This window comes from Narcine bancroftii, chromosome 8 (assembly GCF_036971445.1).
Source record: "Narcine bancroftii isolate sNarBan1 chromosome 8, sNarBan1.hap1, whole genome shotgun sequence".
In the NCBI taxonomy this organism is placed as follows: Eukaryota; Metazoa; Chordata; class Chondrichthyes; order Torpediniformes; family Narcinidae; genus Narcine; species Narcine bancroftii.
This window is the reverse complement of record NC_091476.1, coordinates 30,862,501-30,873,491: the sequence shown is the minus strand read 5'-3', so window position 1 is coordinate 30,873,491 and position 10,991 is coordinate 30,862,501. Positions and strand designations below refer to the sequence as shown.

General features: G+C 42.2%; 1 long non-coding RNA gene across 1 annotated transcript in view; it reads left to right on the top strand.

The window, feature by feature from the left end:
• The first annotated feature begins 4,830 nt into the window (after positions 1–4,830).
• Positions 4,831–10,991, top strand: part of LOC138741698 (uncharacterized) — a 73,702-nt gene continuing 67,541 nt past the window's right edge. The window contains exon 1 of the long non-coding RNA XR_011343673.1: positions 4,831–4,913. This is a non-coding gene — a long non-coding RNA (uncharacterized lncRNA). The remainder of the gene's footprint in view (positions 4,914–10,991) is intronic.

Sequence of the window (10,991 nt, the reverse complement as noted above, 5' to 3'; positions counted from 1 at the left end):
AATTGAAGAGGAGCTCTGGCAATTGCAAGCAAGTTCCTCCAGCAATTTGTTTTTGCTCCGTGATTTACAGACTTTTCTCCAGTGAAAAAGAATCAAACTTGAAATGCACATCTTCATGCTGGGACAGGAGTGATGCAGAACAGTAGTTGGGGTTGATGGAATATCATTCAAGGCAAACAAAGTAAGAGATTCTTGTTGTTTTTGTGACATCTGTGCAATTGGGGAGTGATTGCATCCTCTGCAATGCCCATTCATTTTCTGCCAGCTTCATCAGTGAAATTTTCTTGTGGGGCTGTGCCATTTTGGCAATTTGTCCACCTGCTACTTGTCCAACTTCCCATTCATGTAATGAGCAGGTACACAAATTTTAAAACAAAAAGGCAAAATAAACAAGTGGGAAATTTTAACGAATGGACCACTGCAACAACAGACTACTAGTGTTGTTTGTGTGTAGTGGGGGTGGGGGGGGTGGTCGTTTCTGTTCCTCCTTAAGTTCACGACCATCTCCTTCATCTTGTCCACATTGAGACTTAAGTTGTACATTGCTCCGTCAGAGTTTGCAACACCTCGTGATACTCTGCCCAGCTAGTGCGACTATCTTGGGTGCAGACTTCTGTGGTTGCAGGATGTTAAAGAAAAACTCCCATTAGCTCCTCGAACAGGCTGTTTAAAGCTGATACAAAATGGATGGAGGTCAATCCACAAGATCATGAATGTGGCAGAGGATCACTGGTATCTCCCTTCAACCTCCCCCACCCCAGCATTGACATGATCTATCAAGATCATTGTCTGAAGAGGGAGCCCAAAATCATTGAGGACTCCTTCCACCCTGCACACAGAAATCTTTAGCTGCTCCTGTCAGGGAAGAGATACAGGAGGATCAGAGCAGCTTCTTCCCACAGGTAGTGAGAATGCTGAACGACCAAAGGATCTGCTCATATTTACCCATCTGAAACTCTCATGTGTATTCCACAGTAGCGACCTGGCATGGAGCAGTGTCGAGGGCTTGGACCATGAGGCAGAGAGACAGAATGTGTTATGCATTCCTATTATAAACAGTTCTGATCTGGGAGCCTAGCCAATAATGACCCTAGGTAATTTAAATGAATTATTGGCAAGGTGTTCACTAATGGGTGACCAGAGTCCAACCTTAATTGTCAGGTGATAGGACTTCTGAATAAGTTTCAGATAGGGAGGATACGTGACCATCTGCAACCCACAACATTCCAGACAGGTAGGGAAGCCACGTGTTTCTCCACAATCCACATATAACAGTATTGGAACTGCAACTACGATATTGCAGATAAATGGAAAAAGAAGATTCTCCCTGCAGATTGGGGATCTGAATATTGTATGTGTTTATTGGGAGTTGAGATATGGGAGAAGAGTTCAGTGTAGATGGAAGACAACTATTTGTCTATACTTCACAAAAAGGGATGCAGGTCATACCTTCCTTCACAGTCATAATTTGGTGATTATAGAACTGGAAAACACAAGCTTGCAGTTTTCTTTTGGGACAAATCAAGGCAGAGCAGCAACCTTATTTGTATATTCAAAGTGATCCAGTGCAGATTAATCATCCGTATGTTGCTGCCTGCTGGGATAGACGAGGTTAAGGGTTGTATACACAGAAACTGGTGTGCACTACATCTGTTGATTGGCCCAAAATTAGGTCAAATGCAAATGAATTTCCTGTTGAACTAAATCATGTTTGTTAAAAGTATCCCTAACCAAATGACTGGATACCAATTCACATCCACCAGGATGCAATTTTAGAAAATAAATATCCAATCAAGGTTCCTTTCATTGTCGTACATGTAATATGCAAGATACTACAACTTTTGCAAATAAAAAGTTGTCATGAGCATTGCCCAGTGACTCCAATAATAAGAGAAAGAGAAGCAAAAGAGAGTCCCTTCTGAAACCCTGTGTGTCTATCCATTTGACTCTAGGACTCCTGAAGCCTCAAAATCAATTGGCAACCCAATGTCCAGATCAAAACTGACGATACAATCAGGAAGCTTTCAGCACTTGAGGCACTTGGAGAGCCCTTCTTACCCTCAGCAACTTCTTGAATCCCAGTTCCGATACTGTTATATGTGGATTGTGGAGAAACAGGTGGCCTCCCTACCTGTCTGGAATGTTGTGGGTTGCAGATGGTCACGTATCCTCCCTGTCTGAAACTTATTCAGAAGTCCTATCACCTGACAATTAAGGTTGGACTCTGGTCACCCATTAGTGAACACCTTGCCAATAATTCATTTAAATTACCTAGGGTCATTATTGGCTAGGCTCCCAGATCAGAACTGTTTATAATAGGAATGTATAACACATTCTGTCTCTCTGCCTCATGGTCCAAGCCCTCGACACCGCTCCATGTCAGGTCGCTACATATGAGAGTTTCAAATGGGTAAATGAGCAGTTCCTTAGGTCGTTCAGCATTCTCACTACCTGTTGGAAGAAGCTGTTCTTCAGCCTGCAGAGAGGCATGGAAACAGACTCCTCAGCCCTCTCCATCTGTGCCAGACATCAAACATTCACACTGCTCAAGTTTATTATTATCATACAACTGTAAAGTACAACTGGACGAAACCATTTTTTTCATTCCTCGGTGCAAAAGCATGCAAACACAAAGATATAGCACATATATATGTAGTGCATATAAATCACTTGTAGAAATAAATAAATATGGTTAAACAATAGCAGGTTCTTGGAGGGATTGTACGAGCAGTTCAGCAGTCTCACTGCCCATGGGAAGAAACTGTTCCTCACCCTGCTGGCGCTGGGACTAATACTCCTGTATCTCGTTCCTAATGCGAGCAGCTGAAAGATGCTGTGTACAGGTGATTAGGGTCCTTAATGATTTTACAAGCCCTCTTCAGACAACAATTCCAGAAGAGAGGGGAGAGAGAGACCCCAGTGATCTTCTCTTCTGCTCTTATTGTCCTGCGGATTGACATCCAATCTGATGCTTGACAACAACCATACCACACTGTGATGCAGCCAACCAGGTCAGTCTTGAAAGAACTCCTGTAGATGGTGTCCGGTAGCCTTGCCCACCTCCATCTTCTCAGGAAATGCAGTCATTGTTGCACCTTCCTGACAAGTGTGGAGATGTGTGTCCACAATAGGTCACTTCTTAAGTGGACTCCAAGGTACTTAGTGTGCTCTTCTCTCTCCTCTACAGTTATTAATGTGTAGTGGAGGAAGAGGATCTTCACTCCTCCTGAAGTCCACAATCAACTAGTTTGTCTTAGCCACATTGTGAGTCAGGTTGTCATTATCATTCCCATTACAAGATTTTCCACTTCTTCTCTGTCGTGTGACTAATCATACACAAAATGTAATTTTATTCTCCCAGTTTCTACCTACACACTGTGATCTGCAATTAAACTACCAAACTCTGTCTTCTGGATGTGGAAGGAAAGCTGAGCACCTGGAGCAAACCCATGAAGTCACAAAGGGAAAATCTGACATGGATCTGTGACACATTAGTTCTATGAGTTACATCAATGTGTTGCCCTTGATTGGACTAGTCCTTTCTTGGCTGTTTCTCTCTTTGTTTCTGCAGCACCTTGTTTCTGCTGCTGCAGCAGCTTGTGAAATCAGTCAGGAATGGTCTCATTTGTCTTGGTTCTTGATGAGCATCCCTCTCTTGGATAACCATCTGCATTAGTTCCTCCTTGTTTATATATTTTTTTTTAAAAAAAAACCTCAGGAACAGGCAATTTTCAGTCTTCAAGGTTAAATTTGGATCCTGTTAGGCCAGAACCCTCATGAACAATTGCAAAAATAAGCAACGTGAACACCACTCTATGATCGTAGCTTGGGAATTCAGGGATATGGATCAGATATCAGAATGAAGCACCAGTTGGTCGGTTTAAAGAACAAGGCAGCAGGTACATCTTGAGGGCCAATCACACATCAGCCTCACAGTTGGTTGACAGGCGAGGTCATTTCCAATTTCTTGCCCGCTTGAGAGGTCACATGACCTTCCCATTACATGTCCACTGTGTTTGGAGGTTAGAGAACAGGTCTAAATCTGCTATCGGTCTCCAATAGGTGGCAAAGTATGGTGACCACCATCCCCTGCATTCCTTGGCTAAGCTTGGTCTCCTGCCACATTATTTTGGCTTGGCTTCACGGACAAAGATTTATGGAGGGTTAATGTCCACGTCAGCTGCAGGCTCGTTTGTGGCTGACAAGTTCGATGCGGGACAGGCAGACACGGCTGCAGCGGTTGCAAGGGAAAATTGGTTGGTTGGGGTTGGGTTTTTCCTCCTTTGTCTTTTGTCAGTGAGGTGGGCCCTGCGGTCTTCTTCAAAGGAGGTTGCTGCCCGCCGAACTATGAGGCGCCAAGATGCACGGTTGGAGGCGATATCAGCCCACTGGCGGTGGTCAATGTGGCAGGCACCAAGAGATTTCTTTAGGCAGTCCTTGTACCTCTTCTTTGGTGCACCTCTGTCACGGTGGCCAGTGGAAAGCTCGCCATAGAACACGATCTTGGGAAGGCGATGGTCCTCCATTCTGGAGACGTGACCTACCCAGTGGATCTTCAGCAGCGTGGTACTCCTCTCAGAAATGAACACTAAACAGTGAAGGCAATTTTGATGTTTACATTTATCCAATCTCAATCCCAAATTCCTCTGAAATCATACAAAATGCTCACCATATGATATGTAGCTGATAGATTACGACTTCCAGGTAATTACCAACTGCAGTTTATAATAGAATCATGTTGGAGTCAAGGAAACTGGTTTCCCATAGTTACCCTTTGAAAGGGCATCACAATCATAGAATGGTAACAGCACAGAATGAGGCCAATCATTCATTTCAGATTGTCTGGACTCTTTGCAAGTCTCATGCAGTTGGTCCCCACTTCTTGGCCTCTTCCTCATTTTCTACTCCACAAGGTAAAAAAACTCACTGAATCGGTTTCTGATGCAATTTTTGACAGTTCAATCAAATCATTCCAAAGACATCAATGGACAGATCAAGTCACCAAGTGGTTCCAAGTGCGACTGGATGTTATCATGGAAAAAGGATGAGTTTTGGTTGGCTGCAGTATATTTCTGCTTCAGAATTTCTGGCAAGAGGCACATCATGCTAACAAAATGAAACCTGCATGTGGTAAATGTTTGGGGGTGGTGGGGGTGGTGGAAGGAAAGTAAACATCTACAAAGTTGAAGAAATATTTATTTTAATTAAGTTAACCTCAACGATGTCAGAGTATGCCGACTTTTACTGACTTTGTGGTGAATAGTTTAGATATACTTTGATTCTGTGTGTTATTCTGGAATGCCTTCCTCTTCTTCTCAGTTTGATAATTTAACTAAAATTAGATCTGGGTCTCCAAGTTACATTTAGAGATTTCGTGCCATTGGCAGTGAGCAGTCAAAGAAAAATCTTCAGCATGAAGTTCAAAGTTCAGATTTATTATCAGAGAACATAGACGACATCACATACAACCCTGAGTTTCCTTCAGGAAAGATCCTTCATCTCTGATCCTCAATGCTCATTGGATCGTACACCTCTAGTTTTATCCTTCCTGAAATCAATAATCAGCTCCTTGGTTTTGGTTCATTGAGTTGTTGGCTCACTATTCAGCCAAGTTTTCAATCTCCCTCTTCTATGCTGACTCTTTTATCCAACCCACCACTGTGGTATCATCAGATTTGAAGATGGTGTTGTCAATGTACAGAGCCAGACCATCACAGGTGTGAACCAGCTATAGCAGAGGGCAAAGAGCACATCGCTGTGGTGCTCTGCTACTGAAGATTGTGGAGGAGATGTTCTTGCCAATTCTCGCTGATGGTGGTCTGGAGGTGAGGAAATCCAGGTTCCAATTATACAGCGGGGTGTTGAGCCTCAGGTCTTGGTGTTTGCTGATCAGTTTTGAGGGGATGATGGTGTTAAATGCCAAACTATAATCGATCAAGAGCATCCAAATGTATGCGTCTTTGTTGTCCAGGTGTTCCTGAATTTTGTGTAGAGCCAGTGAGATTTTGCTGCAGTAGGCAAACTGGAACATATCCAAGTCACCGCTCAGATAATATTCCACTTCTCTTTTATTATACTTTTCTGTGCCAAAATGTCACATTTAGAACCCAATTTCTACTTCATTAATAAATTCTTACTTCTGCAGGTCTACCCAATGGCAGTTTATCAATTGCAACATTGTTGTATCCTTTGCTATTTACAGCCTGTTTCCTCATGGTATATTTAATCAAGTATCATTGTGTCCAACTGTTCTTGTAAGTAACGTTATTTGAGCTTTGAAGTTACAGATGCAGATTTCAAATTTAGTCAATGCAAAAAATAAGTTGTTCAATGAGCAACACGTGTGATAAAAATCAAACCTTGCAAATGATGCTTGAAATGATTCTTATTCCAGTAGGCTTGGGAATAATGTTAGTTTTATCTGTATCTGTTTATATGTCTGATCAAGGTAGTCATAAACAATGCCAGAGACTGAAGAAATGGTAGGGCTCAGAAATGCTCCCTTTTGCTCATCATGTACCTGTGGACATTGTGATTATCTACACTAATTCTATTTGCCTAAATTAAAACAGCATTCTCTTATAGCCTTGGACTGGAAGGAATTTTCCTCTCACTGCTTACAATTTTGACAGTCTCTTTTGGTCATGGATCAGAAAAGTTTAAGAATCTGGATTAACAAGTGTCAGATCATTCCAAATTTTATCCATCATCTTCAAATCTCGCCAGATCAACCATACTTCAGAGTAACTTTGTACATCTAGATATACAATTTCCTGTTCAAACGTTCCTTTTATCATTGTCACATGGTACCAAACTGCATGCCAACGGAGAGCAAAAAGTTGTATGCTTTGCAACTAAATCTCAAAAGAGAGGAAACAAGTTCTTCAGAGACATCAAGTGGTTGAAGATCACATCTCTTCATCCAAAGACCTCCCCCACCCCCCATTCTTTGCTAGTTCCAGACTTCAAGCTTGAGCCTGTAACCAGCTGCTTGCCTCACCCAAATTCCCAGAATCCACCAGTGCCTGTAGCCTGGCAGAGCATATGAACCAGAAGTCTTTGGTGTCACAGATCAATTTTCTGACACTGCAGGGAATGGTCAACTCTATTCATTTGTGGAGCAAGGTGACATCATAATTTGATGTCTCTTCCCCACCCCCTCCTGAGTATCTTGGGATTTCTGGTTTCTACTTTAGACTGCAGCTTTTTCTTGACTTTGAGATCATTGGATTTGTTCAAATTCACACATTTAGAATTTGCAATCATTTCACTGAAAACTAATGCAAGTAGAATATCTGAATTATCATATTTCAAGGCTTCCCCCAAATTATTATGGGGCTAAATTCCTTCAGACCTGGTACAACAAACCTAACTATTTAAGATTATTTTAGCATTGAAATTGAATTGCAAAGTGCAATTAGATTTCTGTGGATGTGTTGAACTGATGTTATTACCAGAGAGTATTTTATTCAAATTCTGCAGCATGTTGCAAAGTTACACTAGTGGATTCCACTTAATGATGGGTGTGGAAAGTATGAGATTAGTTTGCCTCAAAGTTGACACTGGAAACAGGATAATGAGATTTAAGAGAGATCTTTACTTTGTTAATCAAAAATGAAAGGATTACAGAAAATAAAATTATGAAAATGTAAGGAACAGAATCCATTCATGGGGTATTGAGCAGCAAGCTTATTATTTTCTTTGTGCATGGAGAAGCAAAGAGTAAGATGAACAGAATAAGCAAGTTTTAATCTCATTTACTGTTGAAAAGAACAGAACATCTTAACAATTGAAACATGGCCTCAAGTCAAATGTTTCCCCACTCTTTTTTTGAGAATATGAGAAGAGTGGTTTGCATCAAGGTTAGCACAATACCTTTACAGCGCCAGTGAATGGGACCGGGGTTCGACACCCATGCTGTCTGTAAGGAGTTTGTACATTCTCCATGTCTGCATGGGTTTTCCCTAGGAGCTCAAGTTTCATCTCACCATTCTAAACATACCAAATGGGGGGGGGGGGGGGGGGGGGAGATTAGGGGTGTGAAGGTTAATTGGGTGTAAATGGGGTGACAGACTCATGGGCTGGGCTGAAATGGTCCATTACCATGCTGCAAGTCTAAATTAAATTAACATATGTAATCAAATTCATGGAAATTCGGTGCAGATTGCAGGGGGAAATATTTTGAAAGGCTATGCATCTGCACAAGAGTCAAACATGAGAAAAGGTGAGCAAGTGTCCTGGCCACTAGCTGAGTGTGTGTCCGGTGGAATATCAAATGCTGACATTTAGTGATGTCAGATGTTGTGGTGGATGAACGGTTTTGATGCACAACATTGCAAATTCCTTCCCTCTTCAGATGTGGCATCAACCAACAGAGTTCTTCCAGTCGTTTATTTCTGCATTATATTGTTTTATAATTATATTTATATAATTATATTGATCCCAGAATCACAGTGCGGCTTTCGCGCAAACAGAGGAACCACTGACATGGTCTTTGCCCTCAGACAGCTCCAAGAAAAGTGCAGAGAACAAAACAAAGGACTCTACATCACCTTTGTTGACCTCACCAAAGCCTTCGACACCGTGAGCAGGAAAGGGCTTTGGCAAATACTAGAGCGCATCGGATGTCCCCCAAAGTTCCTCAACATGATTATCCAACTGCACGAAAACCAACAAGGTCGGGTCAGATACAGCAATGAGCTCTCTGAACCCTTCTCCATTAACAATGGCGTGAAGCAAGGCTGTGTTCTCGCACCAACCCTCTTTTCAATCTTCTTCAGCATGATGCTGAACCAAGCCATGAAAGACCCCAACAATGAAGACGCTGTTTACATCCGGTATCGCACGGATGGCAGTCTCTTCAATCTGAGGCGCCTGCAAGCTCACACCAAGACACAAGAGAAACTTGTCCGTGAACTACTCTTTGCAGATGATGCCGCTTTAGTTGCCCATTCAGAGCCAGCTCTTCAGCGCTTGACGTCCTGCTTTGCGGAAACTGCCAAAATGTTTGGCCTGGAAGTCAGCCTGAAGAAAACTGAGGTCCTCCATCAGCCAGCTCCCCACCATGACTACCAGCCCCCCCACATCTCCATCGGGCACACAAAACTCAAAACGGTCAACCAGTTTACCTATCTCGGCTGCACCATTTCATCAGATGCAAGGATCGACAATGAGATAGACAACAGACTCGCCAAGGCAAATAGCGCCTTTGGAAGACTACACAAAAGAGTCTGGAAAAACAACCAACTGAAAAACCTCACAAAGATAAGCGTATACAGAGCCGTTGTCATACCCACACTCCTGTTCGGCTCCGAATCATGGGTCCTCTACCGGCACCACCTACGGCTCCTAGAACGCTTCCACCAGCGTTGTCTCCGCTCCATCCTCAACATCCATTGGAGCGCTTACACCCCTAACGTCGAGGTACTCGAGATGGCAGAGGTCGACAGCATCGAGTCCACGCTGCTGAAGATCCAGCTGCGCTGGATGGGTCACGTCTCCAGAATGGAGGACCATCGCCTTCCCAAGATCGTATTATATGGCGAGCTCTCCACTGGCCACCGTGACAGAGGTGCACCAAAGAAAAGGTACAAGGACTGCCTAAAGAAATCTCTTGGTGCCTGCCACATTGACCACCGCCAGTGGGCTGATATCGCCTCCAACCGTGCATCTTGGCGCCTCATAGTTCGGCGGGCAGCAGCCTCCTTTGAAGAAGACCGCAGAGCCCACCTCACTGACAAAAGGCAAAGGAGGAAAAACCCAACACCCAACCCCAACCAACCAATTTTCCCTTGCAACCGCTGCAATCGTGTCTGCCTGTCCCGCATCGGACTTGTCAGCCACAAACGAGCCTGCAGCTGACGTGGACTTTTTTACCCCCTCCATAAATCTTCGTCCGCGAAGCCAAGCCAAAGATATTGTTTTGAATCTGATGATCATTTCCAATGCACTGATGATGGGCCGACAGGCTTTTAGCTTCCTGCTTTTCTCCTTTTCCTCTTAACTGATTAGAATGAAACATTTGAAGACCTGTATTACTCCTTATCCAATGGGGATTATAAAATTGGGACCAGCTTCTATCTATCTTTCCTTTTTGGCAATCTTGGATGCACAGCAAAGTGGTGTATCAACTTTAAACATTTAATTACATCCTGTTGCAACCCTGCTTACAAGATACTATCTTTTTTGAATAAAAACTTTCATATCAATTGCTTTGTGAAGATAGCAAAAATCAAAGAAACACAGTATTTGTCTCTTCAAAGATTCCATTTCATTGACCTAATCCATCCCTTTGCTCTTTGCTTATTTTTATTTATTTAAAGCACATTTTTAAAGAATTTTAAATTACTTGTTACTCTTAGTTTCCCAAGGACTTCACATTATCATTTCAATTTGTCTACTTCATAATACATTATTAACATTTTCCTATTTTTGCACCATCCATTCTTAAGAACTCCTGTCCTGATGTTTCCACTTACAGTTAAAACCATTCAAAGAGAGCACAGAAGATTGAAGAATTTGACATGTTGATAACATCCAGGGGAAGTAAAGATTTCACCATCTTTAATGCTAAAGTGAGAAAAGTTGCCTTGGCTTGAAAAATCTGGCCTTTACTGAATGAATCCATCACTTGGTGCCACTTTGAAGAAGGCCTTAACATAGCTTTCCTTTATGGGCAGAAGGTTATTAATAGATGCTTATTTAAAAGCTTTTATTTTTTCCTTCATAAGAAAATTGACCACTTTTCATTAATGTAACTAACAATATAACATTTTATTGCCATTTTCAATTCTTTAAAAACAGTTCTCTCAAAGATAGTTGGTGGACACTAATTAAAAATGATTGATTTTGGAATCAACCCATCTTCAGCTGCATTGATATATTGCCATAAATGAGATCATACTCAAAATCAATAGGTTACCATTGTTAAATACATCAAGGAACATGGACATAACATTTGAGAAAATTTGTGCAACGTAATCATCCAATTG